The sequence below is a fragment of the Neoarius graeffei genome, chromosome 15 (genome assembly GCF_027579695.1).
Source record: "Neoarius graeffei isolate fNeoGra1 chromosome 15, fNeoGra1.pri, whole genome shotgun sequence".
NCBI lineage: Eukaryota > Metazoa > Chordata > Actinopteri > Siluriformes > Ariidae > Neoarius > Neoarius graeffei.
Genome location: NC_083583.1, coordinates 15427681 through 15442507, shown reverse-complemented (window position 1 = coordinate 15442507; position 14827 = coordinate 15427681). Strand labels below are relative to the sequence as shown.

The window sequence follows — 14827 nt, the reverse complement described above, 5'->3', positions numbered from 1 at the left end:
GAAAAAAAATAACCCTGATTACTATAAATATAAAGAAAGCACAATGGTTAGCATAGTCACCTCACAGAAGGTTCCAGGTTCGAACCTCATGGCCGACAAGGGCACTTGTGTGTGGAGTTTGCATGTTCTCCCAGTGTCTGTGTGGGTTTCCCCCACAGTTCAAAGACATGTGGATTAGGCAAAAATACCCAGTCACTGGGGTTGCACAAGCCAGTGCATACTTCGTGCTGGTCCCAAGCCTGGCTAGATCGCATCAGGAAAGGCAGCCGGTGTAAAGCCAATGCCAAATCAAATATGCGGAGCATAAATTGGTAAGGATGATCCGCTGTGGTGACCCCTAACAGGAGCAGCTGAAAGCAGCAACTGCAAATATTTTATTTTATCATTATTATTAAAGTCTACATTTATCATGGTACAAAATCGGTCTTTAAAATAAAGTGTGACCCAACAAAATTCCAAACCGACAGCAAACCAACAGGCTAGAGGAAAAAAAGGAGGGGAAAAAAAAAATTCCGACCAAGAGAACACCATCTCAGCACTGACCGCAGACTGGCCGGAAGCCTCCCTGGACCTCTCCATTCCTCGCTGGACAAAAAGCATCCCTGGGTGGGTGGGTATATACAAATAAAAAAAAAAAAAAAAAATCCATTTATTAAAAATAATAAAAACCCACAACAAGCAAGGGCTTGCTACAACTTGGTAGTGTTATGAAAAATGTTGATATTCCCAGCACAAAGCCACATCAGCGTCTACCCTGCTTCAAGCTTCATTATTGTGACAGGCGCTTTTAATTAATAAAAGCCATCTGTTTTTGAGAAATTCTGGAAAGATGTGATTTAAAAAAAAAAAAAAAAAAAAAAAAAAAACATTGGCTATCGATTGAATTTGCTCCGAGCATATTTCAGCATTGCTCATAAAAGCTGCACAAAGCATTATTTTATTTTATTACAGGACACCAGACTCCACACCGAGGATGAGAATCAGTCTCCAGAAGGGAATAGATGAGTCATCCCGCAACAAGCTCTAAAAAAGCTTTCACGATTCCTCATATTGTAATACATCCCACATCAACATCACAGCAGTGCACAGAACAGGATCTCTCTATTCAGACAGATTTTAGCTACACCACAAAACAGTCACAATCTACGCAGAGCATTGAAGACACACACACACGGCCCTGACAGGAACTCTGGAGCTTTCTGTGCCTGTCCCTTAGTTTATCAGGCAGCAGTATGATAAAGTCATCAGAAACATTTGAGGGGGTCATATCAAGGTAAAATGTGGTGAACGAAATGCTCTCTAGAAGCATATGCTCCACCCCAAGAGGCGGGTCTTCGATCGCAGTTCGTCTACATGTTTTTGGCTGTGCATCCTTGGACGCTATTCCCTTTTCCATTCATTGCTTGGTTGAGAGGAATTGTACAAGGTCACGCATGACAGGCACTTCTTGCTAGTGCTCTCCATCCAAAGAACATGTTTATACACCATCAGGGCTTTTAATCAGTAAGAGGAAGCAAAAACCCTGTCATTTAACTCTTCAAAGTTCTCCATATTTATCTCTCACCAAGCTGCTGTCAGGGTTGTGAGATTTGCCGAGAGGCAAGGCTATTGGTTGTTGTGTAAATCAGTCAAACACTTCACTGAGGACACGATTGACTTCCTGTTTCAGAAGGAAATACATCAACATACGGAAATCAAACCACAACTGGAGTGTCTCGTGGTGGACAAAATCACTAGATCTTGCGCTCATGGGTGCAGGCCATCAGTTTCCTTGTGTGTCATTTTACCTGACAGGAAGTGAACGAGTCAGCTGCTGGTTTCCAGCAGCACCAGTGGCTTTTTCACTCCTGTCCATCTACCAAATTTTTTTTGGGGGGAGGGGGCTCTCTATTGGTTTGTGTTGCTAAACAGACCTCTTCCTTTAACATGCTCCAGCTGGTTGCCATGCTGTGACATAAGGCCAAAAGTTTGTGGACACTCGACCACCACACCCACAGCTGTTTCTTACATCAAACTGTTGGCACAAAGTTGGAAGCGCACATTGTTTACAAATACCTTTATATGCTGTCACTTCGAGATCTCTTCACTGGGACTAAGAAGCCCAAACCTGTTCTTGTAGAACAATGCTCTGTGCACAAAGCGAACTCCATGAAGACATGGTTTGCCAAGGCTGGTGTGGAAGAACTCTAGTGTTCTACATAGAGTCCTGACCGCAACCCCATTGAACACCAACTGCACCCCAGGCCTCCTCACTAATGCTCTTGAGGCTGACTGAACACAAATCCCTTCAACCACACTACAAAATCTCACATCAAGCCTTCCCAGAAGAGTATATACACACACACAGCATTGGCTTCTTATGCTATATATGAAGACAAAAACCAGAAATGCCTCTAGCCGTGTGAAAATCTGATCATTAAACAGTCATGCGTTTAACACTTGAGTGCGATATTAACTGTAGTGCGTCCTTCAACCTTCAGCCCTACTTTTGCAGCTCCTTTAAATCTGTGGTTCTCGCTCTTTATAGCACTCTAACCCAAAAATAAATTCCAGGATTCTCCTGAGTGCAACTCGATTTCATGAACATACTTAAATGTGTACGATCATATTTTATCTATTTATTATAAAGCCAGAGGGCTTTCTAGAACTTTTCCACTGACACATCAAATTCAGATCAAGTAGAAAGCATTTATAACTTGGTTGAGCTATTCAGCTTTGGATTTATTTAAAATACCAGTCAATTCCTGGGATCAATCAAATTGTAAGAACTCAATAATAAAAATTTCCACTGCTGTTAACTTAAAGAAAAAAAAAAACAATCACAAGCCCTTGCATCATCACTGCTTTAAAACATTGTACACAAAGATAGTGTACTCCCCCCTCTGCCCACCATGTTTAACCCGTAGTATTACGTGTGATTTAAAATCAGTCTTTCTGAAAAAACATGAGGCATTGTGAAATACATACCATAACAACATACCATAAATGTTTTTATCACAGCACTGTTTTCCTGAGTCTGTAGGACGTCCCAAAAGGGGGCAGCGTGTCAGAATGATGCTGAAGGGCAAATAGGCTGCGCCGTGCCGCACTGCAGTCCTGCACTCGGGGCTCGGCTGGCTTCCCTGCACGTGCTTGAGCCTGGCAGCGATCCAGCCTCGGCTCAGCTTCAATCTTGTGCTGCTTAATTAAAGAGGGCTGCAGGGCCACAGGCAGGCCTCACACACACAGCATGTAAATAATCACAGTTCGGCATCCCGAACAAAGCCTCAATGCAGCACACACGCCCTCTACGTTCCCTGCTATAAGGGGAAGGTGTCTGCCTCGTGCTAAACGCTGACAGGTGGGAGCGACAAACGTGGACGCAAACATGCTTCGGTCAAGAAGTAGTAGTAGTTTAGCATCTGTAAAAGAGGAGCCTAGAATATAAATAAATAAATAAATAAATAAATAAAATGGCTGCCTACATGGTTTAAATCCAGAAATCTAATGCAGTACAAGAGTCACTTTTACCAAATTATGACTCCAGAACATTTTTCAAGCTGAATGTTTTATCCAGTGTATTTTGATGCACAAAATCTTCACGTCTGCTCGTGTTTAGTAAGACTACCAAGGACACTGCCGATTTAAAAATCTCCAGTATATATTACGCATCTGGAAATCACTAAACAATACAAGCCTCCAAAGAACTGTTCGAGTAAATGAGATGAAAGAGAGATCTCACTATTACCATCCTGTATACAGCATTCCCATGGAAAGGGGGGAAAAAAAAGTCTTCATGAAAAACATCACATCACAAGGACAGATCTACCACTTTTACAGCCTCGTAAACACCAAGTCTAAGACATCCGGGACTTTTCACGACGACAAGTCACGACAGACTGCTGAGAGAGAGAGAGAGAGAGAGAAAGAAAGAACATGAGAACAGACTGATGCACTGACGACTCAGCGTTATATTACACTAAATAGAGTCCAAAAACACACAGTGCTGGCCCTGAGCTCATACGCTGTTATTATTAGTACACGGCCTGCCCAGAGAGAGCAGAGGAGACAGGGCAGGATCAGCCATCGCCCCACAGTCCTGTTTTTGGCGGGAGATTTTTCTCCACCCGCTGTCTGGACAATGACCCTGACGTGGGCCAAACAGGAAACACTTTCCATAACACATAATGCAGAACTCTTGAATAGTGGAGTTTATTTAGAGAAGCCCAGTGTTTCTCAGAAGAAACTGTACACTTAAACAGGAAATGATGTAAAACAAACCTCTGTGCACATTATAATGCCGTTTCATCTGGATCAGATATTGAATACATACCTTTTTTTAAAAAAGGTATGTACGCTGTATCAGAGAATGTTAAAATTGGGTGTCCAAAGGGCATTGTTCCAACCAATCTGATAGTCTGACTGAAGGTCAAGATCAGATTAAACACAGGGAATCAGCTGTGGCTCTGGTTTGGTTGGAAAGAAAATGGGGAGTCGCACCAAGCCTTGGTGAATAGGATTGGACACTAGTTTAGGAAATCAAAGCTAAAGTATAGTCTGTCCCTTCATTGTCCCTTCCATGGTCAATGGAATAAAATGGATTAAAAAGAAGAGGCCAAAAAAAAAAAAAACCAATTTAATAACAGACTTCACGTCTTAAAGTAACAATGTTGTTTGTCTTTTCTTAGTTGAGAGTAATCAAGGTAAAATGCTGGATACTTTGAAGAATATAAAATGTGAATTAAAAAAAAAAAACAATTCCATGCATGTTCCATGTTATTTCATAGTTTTGATGTCTTCAGTATTGTTCTACAAAACGTAAAAAATAGGTCACAATACAGGGGGAAAAAAAATAAATCATGAATAGGAGTGTCTATACTTTTGACTGGTACTTTGTTCAAAAGGTATCCATCCATTATCCGTATCCACTTATCCTGTCCTACAGGGTCGCAGGCAAGCTGGAGCCTATCCCAGCCGACTGTGGGCGAGAGGCGGGGTACACCCTGGACAAGTCGCCAGGTCATCGCAGGGCTGACACAGACAACCATTCACACTCACATAAAAACTAAATTTTAATAACTAAGGAATACAAATATAATCTGCTACATAAACTAAAAAGTGAAATTTTAAACCGATATAAAATTAAAACTGGGTCAAACATGAGACATCTAGTGAGCTGAATTTACTGGTAATACGATGGACTGACAGAGATGCCTCCTTGTGCCAACTGTATGGATGTTGGTGGTCCACGTCATTTGCATTTTTCTTTTCGCTACAGAACCCGAGAAGGCACAAAAGCTCAGTTTCTTCTTTATGCATACATTTAATTGGCTCAGAGCAAGAAAGAATGACCATGCCAACTATTACAAAAACTTAAACCACTGACCACATCTTTAAGTCCTATAAAAATACAACACAAGGCTCTTGATGAACCAGGAACCATAACCAGGCACAGAAATTCAATAAAAGCGTGAGACGAGGGCAAGATACTATTAGGCTGAAGCTTGTGATAAGTAAGCCCCGTCACAATCCCGGCCTTGAACACAAAAATCACTACATCTAACAGTCCGGAGAACGTCAAGCGGATAGAAGATGGACATGAACAACCAGATATCATAACCCACGTGCTGGATCTCAGAGAGCAATAAGCCAAAAACACTGCCACAGCATGCGCGCATACACGTGCTGATCTGTTATCTGATATTTGGTTTAAGTGCCGTTTCGGGTGGTGTTTGCGCTCCCAAAATAAAGGCTGTCCCATTCATGTAGCAGCATATGGACAGCTGTCTTCTGAAGTCCCTTATTTTACCCACAACTGAAAGCAGCGTTGCATGCATCCTTCTCTGAGAAGGCAAACCCGTAATTTTCTTTACCATTGAATACCATTAAAAGGCTGAACACATCCTTAGTGCTCACTCTGGAGCTTTTCCTTAGTCGCATAGCATTTCTTTTTTTAAATATATAAATAATTAAATAGTATTAAGAATGCGAAAGATTTGGGCAATTATGTAAATAAGTTTTCGAGAAATGTTTCCAGGGTGAAAACAGCACAGGAAGACGACAAACCCACAACTCTGTTGTTTAGCCTTGCTTTGCTCACAAGGTCAGGCCACAATGGTGTCTACAATACAGGCCCAGATCCAACAGAAATACATCAATCATACGCATAAACGCACGCCAAACTAAGAGCTCGAATACGAAATGAGTTAAAAGCGCCTTCGGGTTTGTATTTAGGTTCTAAGTCCCTAAACGCTACCACCTGCTAAATGAAACGCCGCTCCAACTGATCAGGAAAACAATGCCAGATGCAATGCAAGTGATGTCATTATTATTGTAGCAATATTTATAAAAAGCAAAACTGCTGACCACATGGGCAGTTCAAAAATACATCACAGCACTCAGCAAGAAGTTCTCCGAACCCTTCCTGAGAGTATTATGAAACCGGTCGATGTCTGACTTCAATAAATAAAACGACTATTGGCAAAAATCAAGACGTCGTCTCTGGTAACAGACGAAAAATCTGTAACCAGAAACGTCCAGCGCGAGTTCAAGGACGTTGTAAATCCAGGTTGCTCAAAACTCCACACATCAGCAAATCACAAGCTGGACCTGAAAAGCTCTTCAAACTTGCAAAGAACGGTCTTATCTCGAGTCTTCTGTCTGCAGAGCTTATAGTGTGTGCGCAGAGATGTGAAACGAGATATGATAAAGTCATTCAAACCCCTCGCACTGTTTCCTGACGGCAAAACAATAATGTAGATTTTTCATACATGAGGCAGAAAGCATAGTGTCTGAAACTCCAGAGGACAGAGAGCAGAGGAGAGGTCAGGTTAGCTTATTTCAGGCACCTGCACTCGTTCTCGCTGACAGAAGGAGGTCACGGGAGCCCAGGTTTCCTTGTTATGACCATGTATTTTTAGTTTGATGCCCTAAATTAACAGCACACCTTCATTACGGCACTGAGAACGAAAACACAACAACAATACGGTACTGTATTCATGTTTTACTAGATAGAAAACTACAAATCTAATAATCATGGAGACCAGCAACTAGGCATTACTTGTATTTCAGTTCCACTAATGATGCTTATAAAGTACTTTAAAGATGTCAAGATTACAGCACTTAACAGATCTCATACTTACAGGGCTTTTACACTGGGCCTCACTGATCAGTCTAAAAACGGTGCCCTAGATTGACTTGAGATTCTCTCATATTGATAATCCACATACGAGTTGCATTCACACACCGATACAAAATTGTAATAAATCTTACAACATTTGGTTCTCGTTTACAAAAAAAAAAAAAAAAACACCAACACAAAACTTGACTGAAAGATTGAACAGTGAGGCACATGATACATCAAGCAACATCTAGTCACCAAAACTTGCAGCTAAAAAGCAGGAAGAAATGGCAAATATCTTCCCAAACACATCCCTGGGGAATAAAACCGACAGACATCGGGGCAGACGGCCGTCTGAGGTGAAGACAGATGGAAAAAAGGACACTAATGGCTTTACCAGGCCGCTTGTACAATCCGACAGCGCCATGAGGAGCACATTTATATATTTAATTTAAAAAAAAAAAAATCCACACCAGAACCGAGCTGCCTTCAAAGACTCTTGTTAAACTAAAGCATGAAGGTGCTCGACACATTAACAAGTCAGAGCCACGGCACAACAATGCATGTCAAAAAGAACCTTCCTTATTCGAGGTGGCGTGAATCTCAAAACTTTTTCCCACCATTTCAAACGAGCAGCCTTCACAAGGTTGTAAGGAAAGCTCGTTTGCATATAATGGCTAAGATGAGTTACGTTAAATTCTCACCTCAATGCACAAAACGCAGGCTACCTGCCATCTCCAACAGGAAACGGAAATATTGACCTGGAACGATCTCAAACAATGGATGGGAACGTGCATACAAAAAGTCACACTGGAGAACGATTACAAGAACTGATGGCGAACAAAACATCAAGGTCATCTGACTCGGTCACATACATATGTTACCCAAATCCATCACTACTGACTAATATAGGAGAAGATTTATTTAAAAAAATAAAATAAATTCAGTTATAATATAACTGAAGCAACAACTCCAACTTTTACATGAACAGCTTCATAAAAAACAAATTAAATAAAATTCACACTAACAGTAGAACTCAAATATGGTCTGTTTAAAAAAAAAAATGAAATTGAAGCAAAAAATAGCAGTATCTTTTGAAGGAAAACTTTTCAAGCAGTAACTCAGGGTCAATCTAATATGTGCAGGAAGAAGGGGAAAAAAAAATACATCCTATTAGACTTGATATGAAATATGACTCAAGTATTGAGCACCGTTTCCAGTTAAAGGCTCCGTGTTCAGCACATTTTAGCTACAAGGTCACGTTCTGTATTCAGATACAAAAGGCACTCATCCTTCACTCTTTCGGTGTCGATTAAACAATAAACTACAGAGCGTAGCTCTCATTATCCTGACATGTGCAGTCAACCAACTGATCGAGACCTACAGTAATTAAATGTTGCTCGAGACACAGACAACAATGGACTCCTAACTCTTGATCTGATTTCAGCCGAGCTCCTTCTCTTCTTAGTAAACATAAATATTTAGTCTACGGCCACTTGCACTTGTACAAAACAAAGCGGGAAATAACATTCCAGACAGAACGCCTTTTCAGGCTTGGACCAAAACCGCATGTTTCTGCAATAAACATCTGTCAAAACTGCGCTGTTATAGGCTTTTAACCGACTCTAGCTACTGCATGTTAAACGTTATATCAAAACATTTCCAAAGGGACTTAAATTGTAGTTTTGTACTTAAAAGGTTACGCACAACATTTTGGAGACGGCTACCATTATAAATGTTCGAGCACTTTGTAAACTTGCTTGCATTCTCAATGTGAATTTTAAAAAGCTATAGGATATTTAAAAGGAAATTTTCCCCCCTTCAAATCAATAAATAAATAGCTCCTCCACTGCCAAAAGGTTCTTCTACAGATATCTGTTGAGGCAGCAACTTATTTCTGGTCCAAGTTAATATTTAATGATCATTTTATACTGAAAGTCATTTTGTTCTCTAAATACACTTCACTTTCAGAGGACGTGCATCCTAATCCTATTAACGCACGCTGCTCGTTAGAATCAGATTGCTGTTTCGACTCCCATAGACGCGACATCCTTCAAGTTCTCGATGGCTTAAAAACTGGACATAAATAATCACCAAATGTGACCTACCTTCATTCTGGTGTTGTCCTCATTTGGGTCGTCATCTGGCCTAGATACACCTCCATTAGGTGAGAATAAATAAACTGCCCAGAAACGAGCTTTAAAATAAGCCCTAGATAGACCAGCTGATCTGAGTGAAAGAGATGGAGCTGGAGAAGTGAAGGTGCTGAAAACTAGCAGTCATGGTGGATGAAAAACTCAATTCAAGGCGTGTCAGTAATGCACTACATTTGAAAACGCACTTCTGCTTGTACAATCCCTGTTCTAGATAAACACAAGCGTAGACAAGTGCAAGCGTTGTTGGTAATAAGAATCTCTCAGGATGCACATGGGGCATGCTGTCATTTCTGAAGTGTCGGATATCAGGACGGGGCAGTTGGGCTCTGCCTGCCCTCTGAGTCCACCCAAACAGCTGAGACACTCTGAACATTCCTCTGGACGCAGTCTGATCACCTGTGCCAGTGGAGCAGGATTGGCACAGGACAGGTGTTTCCTTATTTCTTTATGTGCCATACTACAAGTCAAATAAACTCTACATAGACAGTAGGTATGAGGAAAGTGGGACGTGGCCTCCTGTTCATCACAATTATTCAGAAAAACCCAAGCTCTACATAACAAATACAAGTGACTTGAACAAGAGCTACAAACCTCTACTGTAGCGAGGCATACAGGACAATGTGCCAAATATGCAGGACGGTACACTAAAAGTAAAGAATAAAAACCACCTGGGGATTGCTGGTAGAGGAGAATAATCAATGCCCCAAAGCATTTTATTCCTCTTACTACACATATACTTTGAACAACAATTTTAAAATTTATTAAACAGTAACTCTGTCGGGCGGCACAGTGGTGTAGTGGTTAGTGCTGTCGCCTCACAGAAAGAAGGTCCGGGTTTGAGCCCCGTGGCTGGCAAGGGCCTTTCTGTGCAGAGTTTGCATGTTCTCCCCGTGGGTTTCCTCCAGGTGCTCCGGTTTCCCCCACAGTCCAAAAGACATGCATGTTAGGTTAACTAGTGACTAAATTGACCGTAGGTGTGAATGGTTGTCCGTGTCTATGTATCAGCCCTGTGATGACCTAGCGACTTGTCCAGGGTGTACCCCGCCTTTCGCCCGTAGTCAGCTGGGATAGGCTCCAGCTTGCCTGCGACCCTGTAGAACAGGATAAAGCGGCTAGAGATAATGAGATGAGTAACTGTCACTCTTTACAACCATGGTGAGCTGAAAAGCATCTCAGAACGCACATGTCGAACTTTGAGGTGTCTGAACACGAAAACCAAATCAGATTTCATTTTTAGGTTTTATTCCTCTAATACTTCAGCAATTTACCAAATGACCGCATTCTTATTATTTACAAGCTTTTATATAAAAAAGGTTGTAGTTACTTAAAATAAATAAATTAAAAAACGGCAAACTTAGTTTGTAGTTACTTTTATATATGGTGGGAAACTTTCTTAAACGTGTGACCGCTTTAGCTCCGGCATTGGAGACGTGGATTTGATTAGAATTACAGCCGACACTACTGCCAGAGCTACTGGTATAGACAATTAAATCAACAGCGCTGTAGTGCAAGGGTTGATGAGTCAGGATTACAGAGCACACTCGCTGAGTAAATGACATAATGGTCAACCAGTCATACACACGTTTCACCACACACAGCATGAAAAGTTGCCCCTCCATGGCATGAACATTTGCTAGAAAAGAAAGCCTCCATTTGTCCCAGCCAAGCAGCCGTGTCCCAAATAAGCTAAAAACCTGACCTTGAGGACTGGGATTAAAACACAGCCCACTAAGAGCGTGCATTTTTATCCGACACTCAAAGAATATAAATAAAATAAACCCACTCCACCCAACACTGAGTAACTTCAAAAATCATCAAGTGCATGACTAGGGATATTTTGGAAAAACTTTTAAAGCAATTCTTTCTGCATAATACATCAGTTCTCAGTGCCTCATCCTGCCGAACTCGTATCTCTTGTGGGCGTGGCAGTCACAAAATAAACGCTAACTAGTTAAAACACACACACCCGCTCAAATCAGTGCAAAAACTGGATGTTTGATTTATACTTCATACAAGCTTCACTGCTCAATTGTCAAAGCAAGCCACATATACTCGCCAGACACACCAATGATCTAGGACTTGCTTCCAAGCTTTATTTTTCACAATTATTTAAACAAGATAAAACTTTTTTTTCCTCTATTTTTGACCTAATCTCACACAGGAACTAAAGAAATGTCAAACTGTCCACATTGTCCGATTGATCCGAGGAGTCATGCCAGCCCATCGTTTGGATTGGTCACATTCCGGCGTCACCGCAAACTTGCACAGAAATGAAAAAAAGTGTCAAGTACATAGAAAATGCACTGTGGATGCTGAGTATGGTGAAATCAGGCTACATTAAAAACAGCACGAATTTGACATGATTGGGTCACATCCAACAAATTCCAGCGCTGAATAACGTTTGGGAAGACGAACAGGCCTCATAGCGTGACAACTGAAGAACAGCGACGTGGTGTCTGGGATGCCCCATGACAAACTAACACGTCAGAACGTTTTATATTTCCGCACCTACTTTGACAACTCCAACGTGTTCCTTGATGACCATGGACAAATTCTTGACCCTCCTCCTCAACAAAGCGCAAGCACATTCATGATGATTGGTGGGAGTCAAAATTGTCACATTGACAATCTCCTGACCAACACACAGCGAGAATTTACAGCACTATGTATGCCTAATCTGACACCGTGACCATCGTTAAAGATACTTGATCCCAGCATGAGAAAAATACCTGGGGCAAGTTGGCTCAAAAGTACCCCTTTCCGACCAACAGAGAACATTGGGAACCAACTTTTCAGGTTCTGAACCCATTTGTTTTTGGTCAAAATACTCTGGGGTGGGTTTCCTCAAAAGCATCACAGCACAAAGATCATTGTTAAATGGTAGAGCGAGCACTGAACACAACGAACACTCACTCACACTCTCTCGGTGGTGTAGTGGTTAGCACCGTCACCTCACAGCAAGAAGGTTCCGGGTTCAAGCCCAGCGGCCGACAGGAGCCTTTCTGTGTGGAGTTTGCATGTTCTCCCCGTGTCCGCGTGGGTTTCCCCCAAATCCCAAAGACATGCAGTTAGGTTAACATGGGACAGCCTTGGGCTGAAGTGCCCTTGAGCAAAGTACCGAACCCCTAACTGCTCCCCGGGCGCTGCAGTGTGGCTGCCCACCGCTCTGGGTGTGTGCGCACATACGCTTGTGTGTTCACTGCTTCAGACGGGTTAAATGCAGAGGATGAATCTCTCTGTGCTTGAAGTGTGCATGTGAGAAATAAAGGTTTCTTCTTCTTCTCTCTCCTAGATAAGGCGCTTTTAGCATTAAGAGGCTTTTGGGAAATCCAACCCCCTGAACATTTCAAAATTTGGTGCAGGAACCTGAATAGAAGCCATTCCCTGTTGGTTGAAAAAGGGGTAAAGGAAGATGAGAGCTGGGCTGATACAGCTGGTGCGCCTCAGGGGCTTGGCCATGTAGGTGGGACAGGGTGGCAGAGCAGAGGGGGTGGCAACCACAATTCTGACTTCAAATCACATCTCTAGGAAGTTCATACAGATTTAATAAAGACGACATCCAGTTCCCTGTTGGTTGAAAAAGGGGTAAAGGAAGGTGCGAGCTGGGCTGATAAAGCCGGTGCTCCTAAGGGGCGTGGCCATGTAGGTGGGACAGGATTACCACAGCAATTTGCCAACCTTGTTGTAATTAATTAAACAATGACACATCTTTATCCGTTTATACACTCACCGGCCACTTTATTAGGAATACCCACCCACCTGTTCGATGCAGGTCTCTAATCAGCCGATCCCTTGACAGCAGCATGATGCATCAAATCATACAGATACAAACCAAGAGCTTCAGTTAACCTTCACAATGTTCACACATCAGAACGGGAAAAATTTGCGATCTCAAAAAGTGTGACTTTCTTTCACTGGGGCATGGGTTGGTTTGAGCCAGATGGACTGGTTTGAGTGAGTGAGTATTTCAGAAACTGCTGATCACCTGGGGTTTTCACACACAGTCTTTAGAGTTTACACAGAATGGTGCGAAAAACAAAAAACATAACATCGAGTGAGCAAAAGTTCTCTGGATGGATGGAAACAAACGCCTTGTTGATAAGAGAGGTCAGAGGAAAATGGCCAGCTTGGTTCGAGCCTTTTTTTTTTTTGCCAGGAAAGAAAGATATAGGGTGGCACGGTGGTGTAGTGGTTAGCGCTGTCGCCTCACAGCAAGAAGGTCCTGGGTTCGAGCCCCGTGGCCGGCGAGGGCCTTTCTGTGCGGAGTTTGCATGTTCTCCCCGTGTCCGCGTGGGTTTCCTCCGGGTGCTCCGGTTTCCCCCACAGTCCAAAGACATGCAGGTTAGGTTAACTGGTGACTCTAAATTGACCGTAGGTGTGAATGAGAGTGTGAATGGTTGTCTGTGTCTATGTGTCGGCCCTGTGATGACCTGGCGACTTGTCCAGGGTGTACCCCGCCTTTCGCCCGTAGTCAGCTGGGATAGGCTCCAGCTTGCCTGCGACCCTGTAGAACAGAATAAAGCGGCTAGAGATAATGAGATGAATGAGAAAGATATAGTTCCCTGTTGGTTGAAAAAGGGGTAAAGGAAGGTGCGAGCTGGGCTGATAAAGCCGGTGCTCCTCAGGGGCGTGGCCATGTAGGCGGGACAGGGTGGCAACCACAAGTCTGACTTCAAATCACATCTCTAGAAAATTCATGCAGATTTAATGAAGAAGACATCCATGACAATCATCAGGTCAGGTTAAAACGTCTTAGCATCAGAAAGTGAAATAAAGCAACGTCATGTCATAGCATAGCCATTAATTTAAAGTTATTAGCTAGCTGAGCCTACAGATCTTTGTCTTCTCAGAGTCCACACTAAAGACTAGATACATCCTTTAAACTCTAACAGGCTAATACAGCACAGTGTACAGCAAAACAAACAAACAAACCAGAAAATGAGAAAAGAACCTGCAGGGATGAATGAAGAAGCTAAACAGCGTCATGACTAAATGTCCCTGAGGAAGATTTATTAACTTCTTTCTAGTCAAACGGACGACAGAAAACACGAAACACTCACCTTCTCGAAGTGAAGAATGAAAAGAAAGAAGAAAAATCCTGTTTTTATTCCGTGTAGTTGCAAAAATAATAATAGTAGTAGTTAGCAGTAGCAGCAGCAGCGTCCTCCTCAGTGAACTCAGCAGCGCTCGCGACTGTTTAAATCCCAACGGATTTTTTTCCTCCTCTCACAAAATCTCGCTCGCGCGAACTTCCAACTGACAAAACGGCCCATAACACAGAGCCCACTGTAATTCACCACAAAACACCATTACCACTTATTCTTCATTTTCATCTTCTGCTCACTTAACATGACGAGACTCTTTCCTTCCTTCCTCTCCAACGTCCTTTTATTTTATTTTATTTCTATATATTTTTTTAAATCACTAATCACTGCTCGCTCCTGCTCCTCATCTTTAGCGTAGTCGCGCGCGCCGCGGTGCGTGCGCGTTTGCGCGTGCCCGCCGCTTAAACGCGTTTTCTTCTCATTTCCCACCCACATTCCTACAAACCCAGCCTCTTGCAACATTATTT

General features: G+C 42.4%; 1 protein-coding gene across 8 annotated transcripts in view; it reads right to left on the bottom strand.

Annotated features, from left to right (window-relative positions):
• Positions 1-14731, bottom strand: part of myo9aa (myosin IXAa) — a 235602-nt gene extending 220871 nt beyond the window's left edge. For all 8 annotated transcript variants that reach the window (XM_060940904.1, XM_060940907.1, XM_060940911.1 and 5 more), the window contains exon 1: positions 14316-14731. The gene's annotated coding sequence lies outside the window, so the exon portion shown is untranslated. The remainder of the gene's footprint in view (positions 1-14315) is intronic.
• Positions 14732-14827: the final 96 nt, after the last annotated feature.